Raw genomic sequence first — 25,961 nt, forward strand, 5'->3', positions numbered from 1 at the left:
AATAAGCACAGTGCATTGGAGCTGGGCATGTAAGCTCATCAGGCACAAAGGTTCCTATAAAGCAGCCATGTAGCCTCTTCAAAACCAGTATTTAGTGTGTGTAATTGTGTTGCTGCTAATTACAAAGTAGTGATTGTTTTTAACGTCATCTGCCCTTCTGACTTCCTCTTGGATGGGCACAGCTTCATCTCCCCAAGGCAAACAGAGACAACGTGTCACAGCTGATGATGGCTGACTGCACCAGCCCCAAAGCTTGACACTTGGCAGGGGAATATCTGAATTGGGACCCAACACTTGCTCTTCAGCCAGTCCTGAGAGTCAGAGAAGAACAGCCTGCTGTATGGAAGGGGGGCTTGCAGGATGAGTGGTAGCCTTAGGGAATGGGATCTTGTCCAACATACAAATAAACCCTTATTCTGTAGTAAAATTAAATGTATTCTCTAGCGAAATTGAATATGAACTCCAAGCAGAATAGTTAATTTGAAACAACTAACTGTTAGATTATTGAATCAGGGAATAGGCGATTTTTTTTTTGAGGAAGCGAGAAGAAAGAAGGGAAGCATGCTTTTCCTTTGGAAACAATAATGTGGGATTTAGATCATCAGATAGCAGCTGTATTGATGCCGACACAATAGCTGTCTGCCAAGAGCGTGCAGACGGCCTAAGGGTGAATTGCAATGCTCCCAGCAAACACTGGTATCCACTGTTGGAGGTGTAACTGCTGGCTGTGGATGAGGCCCTTCCCAAATGGAAGGTTTCTCTAGCATTACAGCAAAATGTGCTTGGGAAAGTTCTGATGAAAAGGTTTTCTGTAGATTAGAGAATGTAGTTTTATCAAAATTGAAACACTTCGTATGAAATTGTGGATCTTGAGAGAAATTGGAATGATTAGTTTCTTCTGACTTTAGCTGGATACCTAATCAACCATGTTGGAAGGTATTATACTTCATTACGCTTGTAGAGAATATGCTTAAATCAAAATGTATCTGATATTTTAAGATGCATTTGGAAGTGAAGACAATGTTTAAGACAATGTTTCCTTTTGCTGAAATTAGAAACTTGCATACAAGATATTTTTGCCTTAAAATTGGGAATTTTTCAGCCATTTATTCTTGTTAGGACTGTACTAAAACATCAGAATGTTTGTTGAGAACAGAAACTGATTCTTGAGTGCCTTAACTACAATAAAGTATCTACCTAACTGCTAAAGATACTTTAGCACACCAGTCTTAATGACTTAATTTAGGCTGTTAACTTCTAAACTTTAAATAGCATCCCTCTCTCCAGTCACAGTGTTTCACCAAGAGCTTATTGTACCATCTGGGAAGGAGGAACAGGCAGAGGAGATATAACCAGCCCAAAATTCACCCAGCATGTCTGAGTTTGACTTAGTGTAGACTTCCAGGAAGAAAAAACAATGGTGCAGCACTGGTAAACTGTGCAGGCTCAAGCCTCATGTCTGAGCTAGTGGTCACAGAGAGGCAGATGGCAGGAGCAGACTTTTGTCAGTGTGACTGTACTAATATTTGGTATGTCCTGGGCTTCTTGGTTGCCATTGCTAGCTGGTGGATCCACGCCCTTTATTGTGTCTTGTAGGGCTGATAGATGTGGTAGGCACAAAACAGGGAAAGAAGGAAAGAGGTGGCTGTAAACACTGAAATACAACCTGTGGGAGACCCTGTGGATCCATGACCTGCCTTCTCCACTCTTCTGTGAATGACATTTGGAACAGGTTGATAGTTATATTATCATTATTGCAGGGCACCTGTGTACAGACCTCATGGTGCAGCTCACACTGAGTAGAGCTGTTATTCTGGGCTTTGTGCACGTTTTTCTGCTGAAAGCAGGAGGAGAAGCAGCCTTAGTGGAAAGTGGAGCCTTTCCCAGAGCTGAACCTCAGGGGAGCAATGCCACCATCTGCTAGAGGTGTTGCTGGGAAGAGGGAGGAGTGCAAACAGGCCTCTCTTTAATAGCCTCCTGCAACATGAGGGAATATACTTTAAATTATCACTCTTGCAGACACCTCTTTGTCTGCTTGATATGCTTATTGTCCTCAGAAACACAGGGAGGATAGCAAGGGCACTGGTGTTTGATTATGCTGTAATTGTCCAGGAGGATAGCAGGGTTGGGTAGAAAAATCATGAGACAAAGATTTTAAGTGTGTTTTTGATGGGGAAATGAAGTGTGAGAGACCAAGCAGGAGTGGAATTGAGAAATCCCTGACTGGCATACCTTGCTTTAGAAGGAGTCAGCAGAGGCCCCCTCCCTGGCAGCAGGGCCACCAGCTGCCAGCAGATTGGAGAATGATAATGGACTGAGCTTTAAGCAAAACACAGGGCCTGGGAAAGGGCATGTTCTTCAGTGGGGTTTGAGAGCTATTTCTCTCTTTCTATTCTTGTCTTGCTCAAATATTCTAAACTGGCACCAGTCTGTAGCCAGTTACAGCCAATGTTGCATATTTCACATGTACCAGCTTTTTGTAAATGTGACTTAGAACTGCTTAGATCTGTAATTTAGGTTTAATTTTGAAATGGGAGGAATGGCTTATAAGCCTTTGTATAAAAGGAAATGGTTCAGTACACAGTTATTTTTAAACATGTTTTGGCATTGTAAAGCAATGTGAATCAAGCACTGATTCTTATATTGTACCTAGAACTAGGCAAGGCTGTATGGAAGAGTCCAATAACACCAAAATTTTAAAGGTTAAAGTAGCAGCAAAAAGTGGTTAACGCAAGTGAGAAGTAACATGATTTTCTGAGGATGCAGAGGTGTTTGATCAGGCCTGCTACTGTGTCTGCATGTCTTTTTCTGCCTGAAAACTCTTTGCATCTGTTAAGCATGATAGAGGGAGGAAAGTACTCAATGTCATTAACTTTTCTCCAGGGTTTATGAAAGCAAACAACAGGATGGAGAAGCCATTGCTGTCCCTCAGAGAGAGCTTAGAGGTAATTGAAACCTTTCACAGGCACCAGAGATTGTGTAGAGGAGCCCTTGTGAATGTCTCCACTGCAGGGAAAGCCACCTTGGGATGTTGCTGTCCCTCCCTTGGGCTTCCTCAGCCCTCACTGCCTTGGGAACTGCCTCTAGTATAGCTAAGAGATCCCTGTGTAGCAAGAGGGGAGCACAGGCAGTGCTTGAAGAGACAGAGAGATGCTATAAGGCTTTGTAGAAGAAGTAATTTAAAAAAATTAAATAGAAGCAATTAAAGAGCAAACAGCTGTGTGTGTAGTTGGTCTGTTGCTATCCCTGCCTGCTTCCCACATCTCTGGCTGGTGGCTCCAAGAATGTGCTGTCACCACCTTGTCACCATACCAGTTGGGGAACAGAGGCAGCAGGCAGTTCCTTCCACCTTTGTACTGGGGATAGGCTCTACTCTTTTAGCATGTTTACCAAAAATACTTGTAGTGGGATGGTCACATGATGATGTGCTGGGAAGAGCCCTGTTAGCTGGGGAATGGAGGTGGCAGAGTGTGGCAATGGTGATGGGCACTGTCCCCTCCATGCAAGCCCAAAGGTAATACCCCAAATACTGTGAGCATAGGACCTCAGACAACTGAGCAATCTTAGCTCTATCAGCAACAAGGCAGGGGGCAAAAATTGTGCCTCTAGCAACAAATGTGAAGACAAGATGTTCAAATCTCCCCTCTGGTGATTCAGGGTATCGAAGTGGTTATTGCAGAGACTCTGGGCTCTCCACTGCTTGCTGTCTGCAACTACAGACACATGTCTCTGTGTTTTCCTGAAAGAATCTTCTAATATAAATGCATCAAGTTAATGAACATTATTAATAGTAATTCTATGGCCCATCTTCTGGGGAAAAGGATAGACTTAAGGCTACCTTCATCTTTAAAAATTCTGTAAATGTGTGAAAAATGTGAAAGGGACAGGGGGAAGAACATGCCTTTTACAAGGTCGTGTTTCACAAATGCAAATTGTAACACATTTCTGAACACTTTTCCTAGTACTGCTTTCCCAGTACTAGATGGAGTTGTTCACTGGACCTGCTAAGGAGAAGTACAATTTAGATGTCCTGCATAACTTGACTCTCCAGCATCTCATTGCAGTTCTTGGTTTCAGAGCTCTTGTCTCTTATTGCTATGGGGATTGGGTGTGGCTGCTTTCAGGTGGCATGTGTGGCTGCAGATACTCAGTGAGAAAGGGCAACTCTTTGGGAGGGTTGAAAAGTAAGTCCTGCAAGCTTGTGGTGGTTTGTGTGGAGCAGGCTCAGTGCTGGGTGATGATCCTGATGTTGGTACTTCCTGACAGCTGATCTAAGTCTCTTCTTCGTGCTTTCAGGGAAGAAACCTATTTCAAAGTGTCCTGTAGCCTGTCTGAGGGTGGGATGTGTGACAGTGCTGGGACGATGCTCAACAAGTGTGAACTCAAGGTACTCCACACCATAGTGACTGAGTTATGGAATAGCGTAGAGTGTGTTCTTTAGCAAGCAGAGCTCATGTATTCCTGATGATGGTCAAAATAGGAATACTTTGCTTTGGTAGGAAATCCTGCTAAAGCAGCAGCACAGTGGAAATGGCAGTTTTGCTGCTGAGAGCTTTCACTGTGGAAAAGCTGTGCTCTCTCAAAAGGCTCTCATAAAGACCAACTTACTGCTTTATGGTTCATTTCCTATACTGTGGAAGTGATGTGCTAGCCATATTATTTTATGGACTAATATGTAATGGTGTTAAATTTTTGGCTTTAATAAAATAGTAAGATTTATGAAACACTGAAGTTTATAAGCAAAGGAAAAAAGTCACAGGGAATCGCACTAAACAGTTTTTAAACCTCTTTGAAACTGACTGTAATGGTCTAAAAGTTTTCATTATGACAAGGTGCCTCCCTTGATATCCAGCTTTAAATGCCTTTTGAAGGCAAAGATAATTGTTTTTTGTGCAAATCAAATGACCATGCTCAATTTGGTTCTTCAAAGGGAAAGATCCACTGACCAGTGTTAATGAGAAATGGTGCTATTAGAGTCAACAAGGACTAGTTTATATAATGCCCTGCTTGACCATAGAAGAGAATAGTACAACTGTGAGCAGTAAACCAGAATTCTGCTGCAAATGGGTTTAATTCAGCAGTTCTGGAAATCCAGATTTCAAGTTTCTCTGACTCGTGATGCTTTTTGTGTGTGTCAAATTATCATTTTAGATCTAGACATCTTAGATCTCTGCTTTCATCATGCTGTTGTGTTCTGTTTGGAAATTAATGGGAAATAAAACTGACCATGTGCAGACTATGTCGATCATTGATACTATCAGCTGATGTTTTTCTAATTGAGCTGCACTGTGTTTTTGTCCCTGCTCATTTCCTATTCTTTTAGTGTTCTTTTTGGATTCTGGCTTTGTTGAAACTGGTTGTATCCTAAGCCAGCAGCAAATGAAACCTCTCTGGTCCTCTTGAAGAACATCTTGAGGCCTATTCTTTGAGGGTGTGGTTGAAATAGCTGAGTAATAGCTAACACGATTTGCTTCAGAGAGGGCTCATGGTCGGATATTAGGGGATCGGTTCTTGGAAGAGAGGACAAAAGGTGACTGCGTCTTTAGAGAGAGCGAGCACAGGACACTTATCACTCTCCCCCTTCCACTGGGTAAATCCACGCTTGCTGAAGGTGTTTTAATCTGCTTGTTTTCTGACAGTAGTCTGCTGAGGGAAGCATTTTGACTGTCTGTTTTCAACACCAGCCTAATTTATATCAGTCTTTAAAAGATCAAGTCAGTGTGAATGTGTCCTTTATTAATCAAACCTTCGAACTAAATGTTGGTATTGTCTTGCTTGATAGGTCCTGGGAAATACAGTATAATAAGAGTGGATCAGAAAAGTGCTCTTGAGGTAGTAGTCAGGGGATAATCATCCAAGTGAAAGAATGCATCAGAGGCCTGAAGTCAGTTGATATTTTCCCTGATGAGTTGGATGGGGGAACAGTGATTCGTTATTGGATATATTTGATAATAGAAAATTCAGGCTAGGGGACATGGCTCAGGCAGCAAGCTTCCAATGCAAAATAACTGAGAGAAACTGGAAGAGTTATTTGAAAATAGATTGTAGTCCAGGAAAGACAAATGTGAATTTCTGCATTGTAACAAACAATCACTCAATCGGTTACAAGGTGGGAAACAAATTGACATGTTGCAGTTCTGCAGAAAAAGATAAAAAAAAATGGCAGTGACTGAGAGGATATATTATAATGAAAAAGAGAGTTATTTCTCAAGGTTAGGCAGACAGAGGTGACAGGACATACATACATCTGCATACTCCGTGTGCAGATAATAGTGGTAATTCTTCAGCAAGACCAATTGGAGGGGCTTGGAAGGAATAAGAAGAAAGGCCGGGGCCCTACACTGTGCAGAGAAAGATATAAGGTTGTGTAATTTAGGGAAGGTAAGACTGAAATAAGTGGAAGTTTTCAAATAAATTAATTGTTTGCAAAGACAAAAGCATTAGTTGTTTTCCGGTCCATGGCAGATGGAAGATGTGTTGATTATTTTGCTGAGAGTAGCAATAGTTGGGACAGACAACTTGCAGAATCCTTGTTCAAACCGTGTAGATCAAGTCTGTCAGGAATGGTGTGGGTGCAGCCTAGGGCCACAGCTATGTGGTCTGAACTCACGATGTCCCACTTGGTTCCCTGTTTCTGCTATCAAATGGTGGGGAGAAAAACCTGGAAAAACCTTTAACCTGTGGTGATGCAACATTTTGGCCAGTGCTTTCTTCTGCCTTTCTTCAACTCAATGCTTCCCATTCCTGATCTCAGACTCCTCTTCTTTGCTTTGCCTGTTTGTTGACATAGATTATGCAGCAAGTAATTTCAGGCAGAGGCTGTGTTTACCTGCCTGTTTATCTGCAATCAGTGAGGCTCCAGTTTGGACTGGAGCTTCAAGCATAAACAATAACCATTGTCAGAGTAGATTATTCAGAGCAGAGCAATCTGAAGTCATTTGGTTATGAAAGGCTCCCCAGAGCAGGAGTGCTTGCTGTGACCCAGAAATGTTGGCATGCAAACTGATTACATGGTAGGATTTATGTGGTGAAGTTGCAGTTGTCCCTTGTGCAGACAGCACACAGTGTTGTGGAGATGGTGCCTATTGTGTGAAATGTATGTGCAGCCTTCCTAAGGGGAGCATGAATTCCAGCCATGGGAAAGAGGGCTGAAGGAGACAGCTAGTTGGGAAAAGGAGCAATGAAGCTGGAGAGAGAGTCCTTTGGAGTTTTTGAAGTGAGATGAAATGAACAATAATTGCTGGGGAGGGGGTGAGATACAGGGGCCAAGGATGTAGGGTATGAAGCTGAGTGACTCCCTCTGTACATGTTCTCCAAAGGGGGTTGGTAGCTCTGTTGCTTGGGAGCTGATTAGATGAAGCACTAAAGACTACACAGCTGTTTGAAATGGGTCCAAGGCCCTTTTCCTCTTCCATTTCACTGCTGCTGTGTGCCTCTGAATGTTTCTGCCAAATCCTGCTTTCTTTTTTGGTTGGCAAGGAGAAAAGGGGCATAATTATTCATATCACCTACCCTGTTTCAGACAGTTTTGCTGTTACTGCTGTGGCCTGGCAGAAACTGAAGAGAATTCAGGCCCTGGAAACTGTGGTTATGTTCCCCCACCAAAATTGTAGGAATTGTTAAGATGATCCCCAGATGTTCTACCCAGTGGATCTTTTGGAGCTGTTAAGGACAGCCACCTGGGCAGGTACACTGTGAAGTGGGCACTATGCAAAAAAAAAAAAAGCTGAAAATGAAGATTTTAGGTTCCCTAAGATCAGTTATAAAACACGAAAATTGTGCTTTAAAAAAAAGGGCCACAAAACAAAAAAAAAAAACAAACACCAAAACAACACTCAAACTGGCTAAAGGTCTTGATAGTAACTGTGTTAAGTCTTAATATGAAATGGTAAATCTGCCTCAAAGACTAAATGCAGGAGAATAGCTCTGAAGATGATCAAAGCCACTCTTCCAGTTCATTTTAGCTAGCACAGCAAGGGCATTTCCTAGCAAGTCATTATTAGTGTGTGAAAGTGCAATATGTTAAATATCTACAAAGTATGTTCAGCTCAGAGCAATGAAACTGTCGTTTTGATTTCTGCTCTGGACAAGTTTCAAAAATATGGAGCGAGCAAAATAGAGCAGCAAAGAGAAGATGTGCGTGTCCAGCATCCATGTCTCCAGCTGTGGCAAATACCCAATTCTTGAGACTACAGCAAAGAAACCACTAATAGAGTGATGAACTTGTGTGATAGTCACATATGCAGTGAGGCACAGTTTCTTTCCTAATCCATATGGTGATCAGATTAAACCATGAAGTGTGAAATGTGATTACCCTTGTCCAGTGTTTGAATTAAGGGGCTGTAGGGAAAGGCTCAGTGCTCTAGCTTGCGTGAGGGAGGGGAAAACAGGCACAAAGACTGAGAGCTGCTTCTGCACATCTCAGAGGCAGGGCAGAAATAGTGTTTTATTCTGTTTACTTGCTGAGATTTAAGTGTGATGAAATAGAAGCTTTAAAATTCAGGAGGGGTTTAATACAGATTGTCTGTATGGGCAACAGCTGCTATGGAGGACGAATGAGTGACATGTTAGCCTTTCCCCACAAATTGGAAATCAGTTATTGGGAAACAACAAGACACTTGGAAATTAACATTTAACAAATGCCAGGCTTTGTGCAGATCGTAACTGCTTACACCACAGATATGGTCACAATCTTAGCTTTACCTGAACATCTGTTAGTTGGCACAAATGTCAGAGCGCAGCTCCCTGTGAATGAACCTGCATTTACAGATTTTTTTTCTTTTCTCCCTCCCCACCCTGCTTTCCCCCCCACCCTCCGGTAACATCATCTATTTTGAGTGTGCCTGCTGGTTATATTGTGAGAGAAGTTGACAGGAACCTTTTTGTTTCATTTTTCAGCAGTTGACAAGATACTGTGTCTGCTTTGGCATAGTTGTGATGCTGCTGTAGCTGGGTAGGAGCAGTGATGTGGAAAGACCACCCCTTCTTCTGTCTGCTCTCGAGCAGAATTGGGGATGCCTTATCGTATTGCTTTGAACGGACAAATAGGTGTCAATTTTGCCCATAAGAGTATTTTATACAATGTCTAACTGAAACCAATACAAGTGTGTCTACAGAAAATAGTATTGACAGTGGGCTTCAATTTGCAATGCCCTGACTTGGAGCCCCCTCCCCTGCCTGAAAAGGTTTCTGTTGGCAATTAATAGAAAACCTGCTGCGCTCTGCTGTTGATTTAACACTGGTACTTTTCACACTACAAGGCTAGGAAATTGACTTTGGGAAGTCTGTGCTGCCATTGGAGCTGTTAGCTTCATAGAGAATCCATGGTATTCACCAAGTTGTGTTGGGCTAGAATGTGTAAAGCTGAAAACTAGTGGTTGTTGTCATTGAAATGCTAAGTGACATTTTTCTGTTGCTTCTTTACTTGCTTTGATTTTCTAGACTGAATTTGCACAATTATCAAACCAGTTATGGTAGTCTTAAGTTAGAATTCTGAGATGCTGCCCTGTTCTGGAAGCAGCTTTGTGAAGTGTTTTGGTTTTAACAATGTGGTTTCATCTTTGTGCACCAGCATCCTGTGATTGCCTTTAGAGGCAAATCCCATAAATACCAATGTTCACATCTCTGCTGTAATTGACTGCTAGCAAGCACTTGACTCTGCTTGCAGTTGCTTGGATGTGTTGTAATGTTCATGAGATACTGATCATCTGAATCAAAGCAAAAAAACCCCTTATTTTGCTAGGCAAGCCTAGAAGCTAGACTTAAAGAAATCCACACCATACAAAAAAAGAAGTCTCTCAGCTTTTGTTTGGTGGGTTGCTAATACACCATTGGTCTATCTGAAGACAGAATGGTGTTTTCCACCTGCCTATAAAATGCTACATCACAAACACATTAGAGCAGTAAAAGCTGCTAGTCTTTATTCTTAGTCTTTCTCAGAGACTTTCCACTGACCTTTCAAAACAAACATTTTTTCTTGTCAATATTCACTTCATATACGCTATTGTATAGACTACTGGCATGCTACATACAAAGCTTCCATTCTGCTTGCATATCACCCTCTTCTATCACATTATTGAGGTACTAATATATTGTCAATCACAAGTCTGTGCACTGTGATGTTTTGGGGCTTTATTTGCAGTTTGCTGTGTCCTTGAAGAAATCCTGGAGGGACGTGGGAGAGCTGTTGTCATGCTGGGTGAGTCTTACCATTGAGTGTGGGGATTTTGACTTGTGAGCTGGAGCAGGCTCTGAACCTTCACCCGGTTCAGTGGCTTTGCTGCTCATAAAAGAAAAGGCAGTGAAGGAAACAGGGTGGCTTCAGGCTGGAAGCCAGGAGAGGTAGAGAGTTCTTTGCATCTGGCACACTGTGGATTTGGCTGGGGTTCTGGGCATGCCTTTACCAAGCCTTCCTATTCAGCAGCAACATCCTTTTTCATTCATGCCCTGTCCTGGGCTTGCAGTGCCAGTGTGTAACTGCAAGGCTGAGGATCTCACATCATTTGAAGGGTCCTTTGTTTATTATAAAAAAGCAAGTACAGATAAGAATGACATAGCTTGGGCTATGAATCACATCTGACTCATGTTAAAGGTTACAAGTCCAATTCTACTTTCTTCTGTATCAAGTGCTATTCTTCTATTGGTGCTAATACAGGCAAAACCAGGTGTTAGTACAAGAAAGTTTTTAATATGAAGTATTCATCTTACCTTGTTTCAGACTAGGTATTTCAAGTGTGTCATCACCTGTATTTAACAGTTGTCAGAACTGTTGAGTATGGCAGAGGCGTTGTTTCTCATCAGCAAACTTTGCAGACTGCCTGACTTCAGATAATACATCCTTTTGTAGCAGAAAATGTTTTTCTATGGAGAAACCAGTTATTAACTTTTGCCTTCAAAGTTTTAATAATATGCTGCACACAGGAGATATGTGGTTTGGATGGGAGAGAGATGAGAAGAAATGCGGCAATTTATATTTAAGTATTAGGCAATATGTCTGGATGATGTAGGATGTGATAGAATTGATCATGCAGAGCTGCAGTGACAACTAAAAAAATTGAGCATACAAATAAGGATGTATCTTTTGACTGCTGCTATTGCTGGCCACCACAAATAACAGTGACTATGAAGTTGGCCTGGCTTGCTTAGTTCATTATTTCAAATTAACTCTAATTTAATTCAGATGTATGTGCCATTAGTCACTTTAACATGGTTTATATATAGTTTGCTTAGTATTTTTTGGATTATTGTTTGCTACTCTTACTCTGGGCTTCGTTTAGTAATCCTAATGATGCCATTTCTGTTCCACAATACATGACTGAAACACACTAGAGGGACTACTAGGGGAAGAAACAAAATGCACTTAACTTGGGCATTCCAAATTTCATAATTCTCTTAATATTGATTGATGTTTTAGGAGCCACAACCAATTTTATAAATACTTTGCAATCTCCAAATATTTGCAAGCAATTAATATTGCGGTCTGGTAAACTAATACAAACAAAACCATGTTAAATTGTGCTTTCTTTTTAACTGTCTTTTCTGATCCCATGCTACTGTATTTGAGGAAATTGCCACTAGCCACAGGGGTTTGTGTTTGTCACAGGCTATAATTTTCTACAGGAAGTTAAAAGCCTTTGGGTTGGTGAAGCAGGGAGCTCTCTTACTGCCTTGCTGTACAGCACTTTGCTCTAGAGGTCTCTGCCATAAGCAAGGCCATGCTCAAATTGCTTCACTGGCTGCTTTTCCTTTTTTGTTGCTGTCATGTGAACTCAACTTAATGCAAGAAATGCATTTTTTGGCATCGGCAGTTGCTCTTATTGTCCTCCTAGCTGGTGCACAAAGCACAGGCAGCTCCTGACTGGTGCCTCCAGGCAGCTCTCAAGCCTCATATCAGCCAGCACTGCCTTCCCACATAAATCCTTTATCTTCCTACTGGAACTCCCTCTGCTCTCTGCCACCTCCCAAGCATTCATCACGGGTGATGGATCTTCATTTAGAAGCGTGGTTCTCAAAACTGGTTTACACCAGTATTGCTGCTGGTAGCAGCAGCAGCTCCAGGCCCTGCACTTTGTGCATGAGCGGAAAGATACGGTCATCACTTCAGACAGTTTCAGTAACATGTGAAGTATCTGGTATGCACCTTGTCTGGGAAATCCAAATTAAGACCATTCAGGTCCTGCAGCGTTGCTCATCTGTGGCTGGTTGTAGAGACCTGAGATGTCATGGACTTGCCTCTTAATCCTCAGCTGTGAGCTCTCACTCTTGGTGCCAGAGCTCAAGATACTCTCTGCTTTTCCTGAATCCTTTTAACAAGTTCAGAAACAAGTGACATCTGTCTTGCACATCCCTTGGCATGCAAGTAATGGATCTAATGACCACCTAAGGAGACTTTAAGAGTGGAAGAGGCAACAGAGAGGCACAGACTCAAAACTTTGCAAGAATTTTAGCTGCGTAGCTTCTTGGGGTGTTTCTTTAATTTGTGTGGCTTTTAAAATTTAGGGTTAATTACTTGAAATACAAGCTCAGCAGGCTATGCAACTGCGTAAGTCCCTTAGTAGCCTTTGGAAATCAAAATCGTTTTGCTGTTAGGTCCTGCTAACCTGAGGAGGAAAACACAGCTATTCTGATCCAAGGAGGAAAATACAGCTTTAAAATATCAGGCAATAAAATGAAACTTTGTCCTAGCTGAGACCTCTTTGGATATTTGTACAACTTTGCATGATGTTCTGGGAATATCTGATGTACATGAGCATAATAAATCTCCTGCTGTGTCTTGGCTGTAGGCAAATGGCTCCATCTCTGAATGGTCCATGCAAATGGTTTGCTATACAAGAGGGGCAAATTGTATGATTAGGCAATTAATAGTAAAAGCTTCACTCTTCCCCACTGGAGTGCAACAACATTCAGTTGAATGTGTTGCTCATTTGCTCTGTGAAGTTCTTTTTTGCTTCTTAAACACTCAGCACTGGTTGAGTAATCTTTCATATGAGAAAAACAGCTCTGATTGCAGAGTCACTGCTTTCTGCAGTTTCATACTGAATGCATCTCAGACTCATTTCTCCTTTTTGGCCTATGTGTAGAAGAGTCATCAATACAAGATACTTCACAATTACCTCTGCTTGTTCAAAGAAGGCAGTTAAGTATGTGATTCTACATCTTATAAAGCAATGCTGCGTCTTAATGAATCGTTTTGCAAATGAATTCTGATGATCCATTGACCACATGGGTTGAAGTGCTGCATGCTGAATACTGCTGCTGCGGGTGGTAAATAAGGCAAATGGATATATAGGTGGTATACCCATGAGGGTATATGATGTGGTTGAGGGAGAAGATATTAGCACTGAGGGGAGAAAAGTAATCTTCCATCTCTCACAGTCACTGGTATCCAGAGGTAATTACATGACTGTCTTAATCTTTCCAGTGTCATCAGTTTTGAGAATATGTGCCTCTCTGTAAGAAGCAGTAGAACTTACCTAAAATGGAGTGTGTCTTTTTGGCAAGCCATTACTTCTGCTTGGAAAGGATTTTGTGTATTTGACTCATTTGGCATAGGTACGTGATTATTTTACTTTGTTAGATGGTATTTGAAGATGGTTTTTCAAGGCTATTTGATTTGTGAGTTAAGCAGCCCTGTAACTGGCACAGGGAGTAAACAGACTGGAGGAAAATGTTTAATCTGTCATTGTTGTTCATTAATAAAGTAAAATCTGAAGACAACAGTGAGGATGGACTCTATTATGGCTGAATTTGGTCTGGTACTGCAACGTATTGCCTGCTCACATTTTCTGTCTCAGGCTTCTCTGGTACCAATCAGAAGCTGAGATCCCTTGCATGTGTGAGCTGAACTTCTGCCCACTGTCTCCCAGCCTCTAGGCATGACTAATTCTGATCAATTAAAAATGTATTGTCCATTATTAAAGAATCAGTCATAAAAGCAACCTTTTCCTTTTTAAAAGAACTTAAGGTACACCTGCATGGTAAACCTGCAGCCGATTTAGGGTTTGAACCAATAGGAGCATTCCATAGGTTATTTCTGCTGACAGATGATTTTTGTGTAGGAAAAGCTTAGAGGAGATCAGTTTTCAGTTCTGAATCTCATTATTTTAGCCAGCTTTACACACTGACACTTATAATACATTTATCTCAACCTGAATTTTCTCACTCCACCTCCTTTCTCTGCACCTCCAGAAGATATTCCTGATCTTTTTGACATGTCTGACCATATTACTTGGACTCCCCATTGATGTCAGCAAACATGGTAAGCCCTGGTATATGGGGGAAATAAAAAGGGAGGTGGCTGAGCAGCCCCCTCCTGCTCTTCCCCGGCTTACAAGGCAGGGATGTCCTGGAGCTGGGAGAAGACACCACACGCACATGTGCACCCATGTCCATGGCTGGCTTCTCTACAGCCTCTCTGTCACTTTGAATGATGTGGGCATGCAAGAGTTGTCTGCAAGGATGAGAAGGTAGAACAGACAAGAGGGGTGGTCAGAGAGGCTGAGATACCTGGTAAATCTCTGTGGATATTGGATGATGTGAAGGTGTTGAGGTTTTGCTTGTGGGGTGACAATAAAACCATGGCAGATGTATTGTTAACCTCCTCTTTCCCCACTTCCCTCTTCAGTCCTTCAGTCTCCACCCTTCCCACTAAGGACAGGCAATTGGGAGGGAAAGGACAGAGAAGAGAGTTGGAAAAATTAAATATTTCAGTAATGCTACTGATAAAATAGAGAAAATAATACAAAATATACAAAACCAATCTTGAAAGTCCCGGTAACTGCTCTGGCAGATGTTGGGCCAGCACCCGAAGTCCTGCACTGGACTCTGCAGCCAACCGGAACTGAGTTCAGTCTGTCACTGGGCCTCAGTCTGCAGGGATGACTAGCAAGGTCCTCTCCTAATGTCAGCCGTAAGGAAAAAGGGATGAGATCCTCATGATCTCCCACTTTTATAAGAGGTATTCACGTGAATGGGATGTTATACTCCATTGGTTAGTTTTTTAGCCACCTGTTTCTTGTTGCCTATCTTGTGAGATGCGCATCCATCCTTATCGTAACCTCACATTCCATTGCTATGTTTACCAAAACATGTATCTGGTTTTCCAGGAAAATGCAGTTAATATGAAAGCTTTAGCTGACAGGCAAATTCACTAAAAGAAACTTGTTTTTTAACAAGACCAGGACAGGTGGTCACTGACTACACTCCAGAAGGTGAATGTCAGCCGACCAGAAAATCTGGGACTTGGGCTGGATGTCTGCAGGGCTTTTACAACATCCAGCTGAGTTCCAAAGGCACTCATCCTACCAAAACACTGGGGCAAGGCTGGGAAAGCCTTTCCTCAGGCAGGCAGCTTGGAGCAGGAGTGTTGCTTCAGTGAAGGACTTGACCATTCCCCACATCCCAGAAGTGGTGGGCAGTCAGCAGCTGCTGCAGCAGCTGTCTAGGGGTGAGTGCTCTCATGGCAGCCAACAGTCCTATGAGGGTCATCTGTAGGATCCAGGCCATTGCTGCCCCAGGCAACCTATGCCATCAATGATCTGCAGAGGTGGCCACCTCATGCTGTTGCTTCACCCAAGGAATTAAAATTTCTCTTGGACCGGAGCTGCCCCTATCCCATGGCATGGGGATGTCAGATGGCTATCTGGCAGTTCACAAAGGATGCTAAAGAGGTTTCTCATGACACTGCTCCCAGATACTCCCCTGTCCTTTTTCCAAAGGTTTATTGGTGTCATTTGCTTCTATATCCCTGGTATGAAAGATGAAAGAGGGTGCATAAAGGGATTGATCCTGTAATGTAACCTCCTGTGGTAGGTATCTCACAAGGAAGTCCCTGCTTAAGACACAGTCTGAAATTGTGTGGTATGATTTTCTAAAGTGACTATGGGTGTTATCTTCCTATTGGTGTTGTTTTAAAAGACACCACAGAATCATAGAATGTCCTGAGTTGGAAGGGACCCACAAGGATCCTTGAGTCCAACTCCTGTCCCTGCACAGGTCAACCCCAGTTCACACAGTGTGTCTGAGGGTGTTGTCCAGTCTCTTCTTGAACACTGTCAGGCTTGGGGCTGTGACACGTCCCTGGGGAGCCTGTTCCAATGCTCCACCACCCTCTGGGTGAAGAACCTTTTCCTAATGTCCAACCTAAACCTCCCCTGGTATGTCTTCCTGCCATTCCCCTGGGTCCTGTCATTGGTCACCAAAGAGATCAGTGCCTGCCCCTCCTCCTCCCCTTGTGAGGAAGCTGTAGCCCCATGAGGTCTCCTCTCAATCTCCTCCAGGCTGAACAAACCAAGTGACTTTAGCTGCTCCTCATACAGCTTCCTTTCCAAACCTTTCACCAACTTCATGGCCCTCCTCTGGGCAGTCTCTGTTAGCTTTATATCCCTTCTATCCTGTGTTGCCCAGAGCTGCATGCAGTGCTCCAGGTGAGGCCACACCAGTGCAGAGCAGAGCGGGACAATCACCTCACTGCCCGGCTGGCAATGCTGTGCTGGATGCACCTAAGACATGGGTGGCCCTCTTGGCTGCCAGGGACACACTATTGGCTCATGTGCAACTTGCCATCCACCAGACTCCCCAGATCCCTCTCTGCAGAGCTGCCCTCTAGCCTCTTGTTCCCGAGGCTGTATGTACAACCATGTAGGACCCGAGTTTTCAGATAAGAAATCCTCAGTGCTGTCCGAAAACCAAAGCCTTTGGAACTGCTCTGTGTTTTGCATCTGCCAAAGTTGGAGAGATCCCCATTCACAGTTATTTTAGAAAATATGGACTGGAACACTTGAAAACGAATTCTTCATCTTTTAATTTCCGGGAATAATTCTGTTGATGTCACCACTGACATAGAAGTTGTCAGTCTTTCAAATTCATTACTGTCACTGTAGGTAACGTAGCGATGGGAGCACACTAATGCTTCTAACTCTTACAATGCAAAGAGAATCCCAACCTTTTTTGAAATACTTGTTTGTGACTGAATTTGAAGAAAATCCCAGCCTTTGGTTTGGGTGTCATAATCAGAAGTCTGGTTAAATGATGACTTCAGGCCATCTTTTTCTGCAGATCTAGATTGTTTCTAGTATATCACAAATCAAAAACGAAGTAAAGTGTAGCAAGACTTTAAAATACTATCTTTTCCAGATGTGACATTTGAGCACAAGATGTTCCAAGAAATGTTTGGCTTTCTACAAAGATGTCTAAGACATTTGGGATTAATTAAAATAAACTTTGTTAATTGCCAAAGACTAAATGGGAAAAAGAAAACATTTTGTGCAGTGATAGAAAGTTGTTCTGACTCTTTTCCATTATGCTGATAAGGTCTAAGTTCTTTCCTCAGACTGATGCAGATCTGTAATAATTATTCAGAAATCAATATCTAACCCATATTTATACTGCTGTTCAGGCAAGGGAGCTGAATATTGCTTAGGTACTTTCTGTGACTCTGATAAAAGATGCCAGTTATCTCAGATGAATAACCTCAGATTAAGTTTTTAAAAGACTTACATTAGTCTTAAAACGTATGTTTATTGGTTCTTCATTTCAAATTGAAACTAAGTGCAGAGCAGTCTGTGGAAAATAAAGCCATGTTTTGACTGATACTGGCTGCATCCTGCTAAAATACTTTCTGAAACTTAACAGTAAGTGGAAACCTTTGTTTATGAAAACAAAAAGCTCCTTATTGGAGAGGCATTGGAAGCATCATATACTATTAATTAAATTTAACAGCCTAGTTGCAGGCATAGAGCCTTAGAAGTAGTAACCAGTGAAAAGGAAGACTTTAAGTAAAAATGGTAATGGCAAAGTCTTACTTTGGATTAATCTCTAAAAGGACAACCTGCTACTTAGTGCTTTCAGTTCCTTTGTATTTCTGTGAATAAATTTCTCACTATACTACTCTAATACTCATTTCTATTGCTAACACTAAAAAAATAATTTTCTTTATGCATCAAGTTTAATGGAGTGCAGAGCATGCTCCAGGGTTAAATTATTAAATATAGTGTATAATACAAATGACAGAAACAGAGTAAAGCAATTTATATGTGGTATTTATTGTATGTTAAATAAGAAAAATATTTTCATCATTTTTAATACAAGAGAGAGAATAAATTCAAGAATTAGAGGAAATAACACAATATTAGATTTTAAAATATTAGCCTAAATTAATGCTAAAGGAATAATAAATTCTTTAAATGCAAATCTTATCTCCTAAATGGTCCCATGTCACAAAACACAAGGGACAAATTAAACATCAAAACTTTATCTTGCAAGGCAGAAGGTTTAGAGCTTTTCTCACCAGGCTCCAAGTTGTGTTTCTCCAACAATGTAGCTGTATGGCTGCCTTTGCATGGGCGCTTTGAAGGCAGAAAATGCATCACAGACTCCTCTGAATAAATAATCTAATTGTGTGGAAGAAATTACAATAATGAGTAAATAAAAAGATAGGGAAATGTTTTTATTGGCCTGTGAAGCTCATTAAACCTTGATTTCAAAATCATAGTACTCCTGTGATTTTGTGTTACGACCTCTTCTTGTGGCACTGAGTCTGGGACCGTGCAAAGAGAACTTCTGTGAACCTGGTTTGCTATAAGCATTCCTGCCTTTGGCAGAGGCAAAAATAATGTGGCATTTGTTAAAATTGGGATCTGAAAGCAAAAAGCTGATGACAGGACTTGTACTGGTCACTGGCTGTCATTAAACCTTAAGCTAAAATATGCTGATTGAAATTGTAAATATGCACACTGCAAATTAAATTCTGTAGTTATGATGCAAAATTCTGATGTGAAGTAGAAATATATTTTAGTCTTCCCTGTTAAGGTCCAGGTAACTATTTGCAGAAAAGTGAGCAGAGTGCCTGGTATCTTGTAGGGTGAACTTTAAGACATGCTGATAGTTTTAATTTTGGTAGAATTTCACCTAGGGGCAACATATATGTTGATAATGTGGTGATTCCTAACAACCCTCAGAGGGGGGAATGCACATTTATCAGCATGTTCCTCTTGTGCTCTGAATAAATAGCTGGCTTTTTTTGAATGACAGAGGTGGCAGCCCCTTCTTAGGATGTGTTGAGCAAAGGATTCTCTATTTTTTCATTATTATTTCCTTACTGCTATTGTGCTACTGTTGGATCTGATTAAAAGTTTCTTGTTGTTTTTTGTTTGTTTGTTTTTAAAGGCAAATGTCTGTGGTATAGGTCATGGTGGGGGAGGAAACCAAGTAACTAACAAATCAGCAGCTGGCATAGTCTTAAGACTTATAGCCCATGGCTCCTGGTGCCCCAAAACTCATCTTAGGAAGGAACGAGTCAGGTCTTTCAGTGAAGCTGTGCTGATTTCCCTGGGTCCTACAGGCTTGAGTGCTCCTGGAAATGTTTCATGTCTTGGTGGTGTTTGGGTGCCTGTTACTCATGATTAAGTTTCCAGACCGCTTTGTCATCATTTGTGTTTTGGAGTAATCTGAGAATAAAAAACAAATACCTCATCTTTTCTTTCTCACTTGAAATGTTTTTATAGAAACCAAATGAGCCTGCTTTTCATTTTTAACTATGGAAGAAGATGGTATTTTCTGAAGGAAAGTACAGAATAGCATGAGAAATGGCATGTTTTAATATTTGCTTGTTTTACACTAGATAAAGATGACATATCACTTGTTTTCACTTAAAAGCTTCCTTCAGTTAGGGCCACCCTTGTTTCAATGGGGACTTTACCTTTAAACAGCAGCTTACTCCATGAAATTAATTCATTTAAAATATACAGTTTGTATCAAGTCAGCACAGAATTTACAGCTTCTTCAAAGGTTCTTTGACCTGGACAGTCTTTCTTTCTTCTCTTCTTATTTATATTCAGTCCAGTCTTCATTCCATTTACCTCACTGCCTCACGCAGATACTAAAACACATGCTATTCTTATTTACCTTGGGCTGTAATTTCTGTATCTCTGTGGGGTTTTTTTCCCCCACCCCCAGCCAGGAAACAAAAAACAGGGTGTGCTGTTAAAGGCAGGAAAGTTGCTTTAAATATCCTGATGGCAGAGCTGTGAGACTTTTTTTTTTTCCTTTTAAATAAAGGATAAAAAGGCATGATTTTCTTGAAGATTCTCCAAATTTGTAGCTTTGTGAAATGTTTATTTTAAGTCCCTTTCTGAGTCTAGAAGTGAAGTTGCTTCCAACAACATAAGCAGGACTTCCTCTTCTCCTCTTGTCCCCCTGCTGTCCCGGGGCCTTACAAATAGCATTTTTCCTGTAGAATAAATAACTTCACCAAAATAGATATATAAACTAGCTGTAAAACTCAGTCTGTTTACAGCTGAAATCCAACTGTTATTTTGCAGCTGGTCTGTGTAGTTCATGCTGAACCTCACAGAAGGTTGTTAGCTTCTCTGAGTTCCTTGTTTTGCGCATTAGTTCCTTTTGAATGAGAAATCAACCTTGTTCCTGACCTTCCTGAATGCTGATTTCTACAAGCAATAGGTACAGGAAGGCTCAATAAAAACAGCTGGGGCTTTGTTAAGGCTCACAAACCATTTGCCACGTACACGGCAGGAGCTGGTGTCAGGTCTGGAGGCAGCTCTGGCAGCCACCAAGGGGAGCAGAGGAAGGTGATGACCCATGGGACTGTGTGATGGGCTGCTGCCCCCATGGTGGTCCCTAGAAAGGTGGTGCAAATCCTGGCAGCATGCCTCTGCTGCTTCCCTGCCCTTGGACAGCAAGGGAAGCCACTACAACTGGCGTGAGCCAGAGGTTGGAAATTGCATCAGACAAGAGAGATGTGTGTGGCACTTGTCCATGGTGTAACACCCATGAGGCGCACATGTCCCCAGGCTGTGAAGGTTGTTAGTTGTTTGGTCATTAATGGAGTCCATAAAGAGTATCAGTAGCTCAGTACCAGGCTTCTTTTGCAGCCTAATACTTGATTCATTTGAGACAGGTAGCTTAAACCCATGCAATTATGTTTGTGGTGCATGGTCACATTTTGCTACAGAGCATGCAGAAGGGATCAGCTAAGCAGAGCTGGTCCCCTGAAGACTCCTTGCCTGTGAACACAGCTGGGGCCTTGCAGCACTGAGATAGTACAAACCAAGCAAAAGCTCCACAGAATTATCCTTATTGTTGCTGTACTAAACTATGTTGCTTTGCTTTTTGAGGTAGGGGAAGAGAAACAGAGGCAAGATTTCATGAAGTAATCTGAAGTAATCACCTTTTGAGGGTGAGTTCAGGACAGAGCTAGCATCTTCATTTAATAATAAGCTGTAATTTCCAAACTATAGGTCATGGTCATAAAAGGGTCATGATCCTAACGAGGTGATGTTATGTGCCTAGAAGCATGAATAAGAAGTGTATTTACAAAGCAAAAATTTTGGGAAGCAGCCCTCTATTTTTGTAAGAGCTGCTCTTAGGTTCTGACCACAAGAAAGTGTGGAGACAACTGGAAAATTATGTTGCTGTTCCAGTTCAGGTAGTGTTGTTAGAATATGCAAGACCTAACAAGATTAGAGCAGATTTGCCCTTTAATTTGAACAGATGCAAGTTGGAGTCACTAGTAGATTTGCATCATAACTCTGGTTCAACCCTGAGTCATGGGATTATTTCATTCTGCTACACTCATTTTTGATGAACCACTTTGCTCCCTTTTTTTTTTTTGTTAGGGTGGGTTAAACAAATGCTAAATCCTCAATGAAACACTTCTCCCTTGTTGAAACTTGAATGGGATATTTTCCAGAGTGCAATATCAGAAACCACCCTTCACACAATAGCTGTGCCAGAAATGGCTTACCAGGAAAGCAGATTGCCTAGGGGTGGGTAACATGAATGAAATGGGCAAGGGGTTGCTTTTTAAGGGGTATTTATATTTTGAAGTTTCTTGTCTTGTGACATTAATTCATTGGCATTGAATCAAGCTGGATGTCACATATTTCTTTGATCCAAGTTGTTAAAGTTCCCAGCTCTTGCTCAAGCAGATTTTCATTCCTGCTTTTCATTAAGGTTGTTTGACTATTTTGTGACATAGAAAAAGTGGATATTCAGACTGTGGCTCTCGTAGCTGTGAACAGCAGATGGGATTGTACCTACCTGACTGCTAAAGCAAGTCCAGGACCAGGTAGAGACTTCATCGATTTTTATAGGAACCTGTGTGTTCAGATGCCTCCAAGGTGAAATGGACAGGAGCGCAGCACCTACCTCACCCCAGCTGCACAGCAGGCAAGGGGCATTTGCAAAGAATGAACCATCTGTGCTGTTCCAGATTGCAGCTGCTATAGCATCGTAGGAAAGCACTAAATTGGAGCTTAAAAACAAGGGAAAGGAACAAATTCGGTGCACAAAGAAACTACAAGCTAGCTGAAGGATTCAAAGAGGTTCTTAAAAGAGACATGTAAGATTTTCTTGTAATTCCAAGCTTTTAAAGAGAAGCATTTGTCCCAGGATGGAAAACAAGACACAGCAACATGTATAGTGGAGCTAGGCTTGACTGTGGTTGCTAATGTAACTGGAGAATGGATCTTTTTTTTTTTTCCAGTCAGTGTATTTAAAGCAGAGTTAAAAGGTCTGACGAAAAAAGACTATTGTAGCCTCGCACTGATTTTCCTTTTACATTTTACCTGTGTTTAAATAGATTTTGCTTTTTCCCTAGAAATTTGATCTTCCCCAAAGTAGACTGTGTAGCTATAGGAGCAAGACTGCACTGCTCTTGGAAAAATCTGCATGCCTTTGTGCTTAGTTTTCCTTGCTTTTGCGTCTGAACTTGAGCCCCTGACAATTGAAAATATTTAAAGAAGGAAAAATAAACCCTAATAAATGCGAAAGGCATTTGTAGAAAAACACAAGCCTTCGTCCCTCTGTCTTAACTGAAATACCTTAAAAGGCTTGCATGGGCTATACAAATAAACACCACTACTTCTTCCATCTATGCTCTGTGCATCAGTTTTGAATGTCTTTGCTTCCATTTTGTCTCCTTATTCTTTCCCAAATACAGATCTGTAAGTAAAATTTCTGTCTCTGTCTAAGCTCAGCAGCTACGTGGTCACATCTCCTCCATATCATTTTTCCTGTGAACTTTCAGTTCCTTCTCCTTTACTTGGAATAAAATCAAGCACTCTGTTCATGGCCAGACGCCTGCAGCCAGAGGGCCATACCACAGCTTGTCTGGGCCTCTAGATGCAATAGGTGAAATGCTATCAGCCTACTGGAACAGTGATGAGTATCTTTAAAGTCACTTTCTTATAATAGCAACTTAGTTTAAGAGCAGAAAAAGTGCTGGTCTGCTTCACGACTTCTCAAGATCTGTTTTCACCATGTAAAGTCAATTGGCTGTAAGCTGTGGACCCAGCTTGGCTTCAAAGTGTGCCTGGCTCCTCATTCACAAACTAAATGCTCTAGAGAGCTGCCAAATTCGGGAGATTATTCTGTCTCGTGTTCTGGCAAGCTGCGACCGCGTGTATCACTTCATTTATATGCTAATTGAGGCCAAGCCTCCAAATAGTATCCATAGAATATCAGTGTGACTTGGCTCCGTCTGTATGGTTGCTCTGCCTTCCAGAAGCCCTGATGTGTGAGCTCTGAGCCGGAGACGGTTTAGTATGTCTTCATCAATGAAGTCCTGTATCCTGACCCCAGCATTCAGAAGGTGACAAACTCAAGGAGCACGGGTCACTCACACCAAGGATCACCACATTGCTGTGAAGGTGAGCTCATGCTGTTTCTTGACTGGGACTCTCTACATTTCAGCTCTGAAGAGATGCTGATATTTCTTAGACCAGCTGGGCTAACAAGAGGTTGCAGAGGGCACGGCTAATGATGGGGACGATGTGTCGACGGGCCAGCTAGGTAGAGAAGTCTGGTTTGTTAACTTCTCTGCTAGCTTGTGTGTGACTGAATAGCAAAAGCTCACTCTCCTCTGGACTGTCTGTTTTTAAGGCATAGTAAGGATCCGTGCTTTATCAGCCGTTCCTTGAGGAACACTATATTCCTGTAGAAAGAGCAGGTACAAACATATGCATTCAGGGTTCCATTTCATTGTTTAGGATGTTATCAATTTCAAAAGCTAAGGGTGAGCTACTCAGTAAATGGGATGCTTGCCTCAAGGTGAATTTTATGGGACACTTCACCAAAGGCTACTGAACTTGGGTTGGGAAATACACATGCCTGTGATACAAAGTATTTTAACCTTTTCAGAGGGAAGTATTAGTACCTTATGCTTTAAAGCAGAAATGTGACATTGGTTTATGGGCATATTTTACCACTAATCCTAGGGATTAGAAGTCTGTACTAAGGTCTGAAATTCCCATGTGATATAATTTCCATACTTTTTAAAACTTTACTTTAGAAACATATCAAGTTGTGTTTAAAAAAAAACCAAACAAAAATGTTAAAAGAGAGCTGAGCACTTGAAATATCAAAAATTCACAGCTGGCAGTTACCTGCATGAATCCTTTGTGGGTTTGCACTGCAGCACAAGCCATTATAAGCAACAGCAGCTCAGGTATAGGAACACTCAGTTGCAACAGGTATGAGTTTTAAATATGCAGTGCTTGTGCTGCAACACCCAGCCTTGGTCCAGGTGCCCAAAAAGGAGCTCCATGGCCTACTGGAGAGAGCAAGCAGCCAAGGAAAGGCTGTTGACAAGAACAAAAATGTGTCAAATATTCCTGTGCATTCCCGGGCCGAGCGCATGTCCACCATTTTGAAGTAAACTATCACTTGAAATCAGGATTCACACCTTGGGCTCAGGCACCTGTGTTGTTTCTTTATACACGGAGGATTTGCTCTTCTCTGAGTTACGGCAGTGCCCACTTCTCATCTGGGAAGTGAAGGGTATCAATTCAGCATGAGCTTCCTTCCTCACCCAAGACAGCTCAAGTTTACACCTTGTGTGCAGGATAATTGGCTCATTTAGTGAATGAATTGGCACAGAGGCACTCTCTGCTTCACCTGTTGCTGTGGAGTCATGATCTGGCCAGGAAAGGAAGGAAGAGTCATCAAGCCACAGAGAAAGAAAGCAAGAGAGAGCATGACTTTTTTGCCTAATGATGAGTCAGTTTCCTGGGACGGAGCAGTTGTGGGACCTGGTACTTCCCAGAAGTACTTTAGCATTTTTGCAATCTGCTCATCACTCATCAGATAAATCTTCCATGGGATTTCCAAAGCCTGCTCACGCATTCAGTTTTCTTTGTTCCTGTGAACAGCTTGTGTCTGTTTTCAACAGTGTTTTGCCTTCAGGTTATGACCTGTTGGTTGACAAAAATAGGTGCCAGGTGAGGTTCCCGCCAGGGCATGACTGTCAGGATGAAGAATACCACTGTGCTTGTGCAAGGAAGCAGCTTGTTTATTTCCATGACACTGTGCTCCTTTGTGTGCTCCATGGAGTAGGTCTTGGCAAGTGGTGCTCACACAAGTCTCTTTGTTTTACGTGGAAAAGCTCCAAAACTGATAAATTTTCCGTGTCAAATGCGCCAAAGAAAGGACATCACTCTCTAAGTCAGGATGGTGTTGTTAGGTAAACAGAGATTGTTCCTTGGCCTGGGAAGTGGCCTAGGAGGTGAGCATTGGGAAGCTGTGCTAAAGGAGATGATTGCAAAGGGCAGGATCACAGGGAGGAGAGCTTGCTGCTGTGCTCAGAGCATCATCCTGTGCTTCGAGAGGCTCTTGCAAAGGGCAGTGGTCCTCCCTTCATCACCCCTAGGCCTCTGCCCAGGAAGCAAAGGCACTAAAAAAAGCTGAACAAGTTGGGAGCGCCAAGTTGGCACAAGTCAGTTCCTAGGAGACTCAAATCTAAAGCACCTCCAAAAGTCTGGAAATAGTGTATGAACAGTGGAATTCTAAAGGTTTCTGCCTGAGCTCGATTGCTGTCAGTGCTGCAGCTCTGTTACTGCTGGAGAATGATGCTTGTTCCTTAGCAGAGCTGGAGGTTTGACATGTTTATTCCACACAGGACTAAAAGGACAATTGTTTGAAACATTACTTTTTTTTTACACACGCTT

General features: G+C 42.0%; 1 protein-coding gene across 1 annotated transcript in view; it reads left to right on the forward strand.

Annotated features, from left to right (window-relative positions):
* PHLDB2 (pleckstrin homology like domain family B member 2) overlaps positions 1-25,961 on the forward strand; it is a 128,989-nt gene that overhangs the window by 15,200 nt on the left and 87,828 nt on the right. The window contains exon 2 of the mRNA XM_065853654.2: positions 23,522-23,666. The gene's annotated coding sequence lies outside the window, so the exon portion shown is untranslated. The remainder of the gene's footprint in view (positions 1-23,521; positions 23,667-25,961) is intronic.

This window comes from Patagioenas fasciata, chromosome 1 (assembly GCF_037038585.1).
Source record: "Patagioenas fasciata isolate bPatFas1 chromosome 1, bPatFas1.hap1, whole genome shotgun sequence".
NCBI classification, from domain to species: Eukaryota; Metazoa; Chordata; class Aves; order Columbiformes; family Columbidae; genus Patagioenas; species Patagioenas fasciata.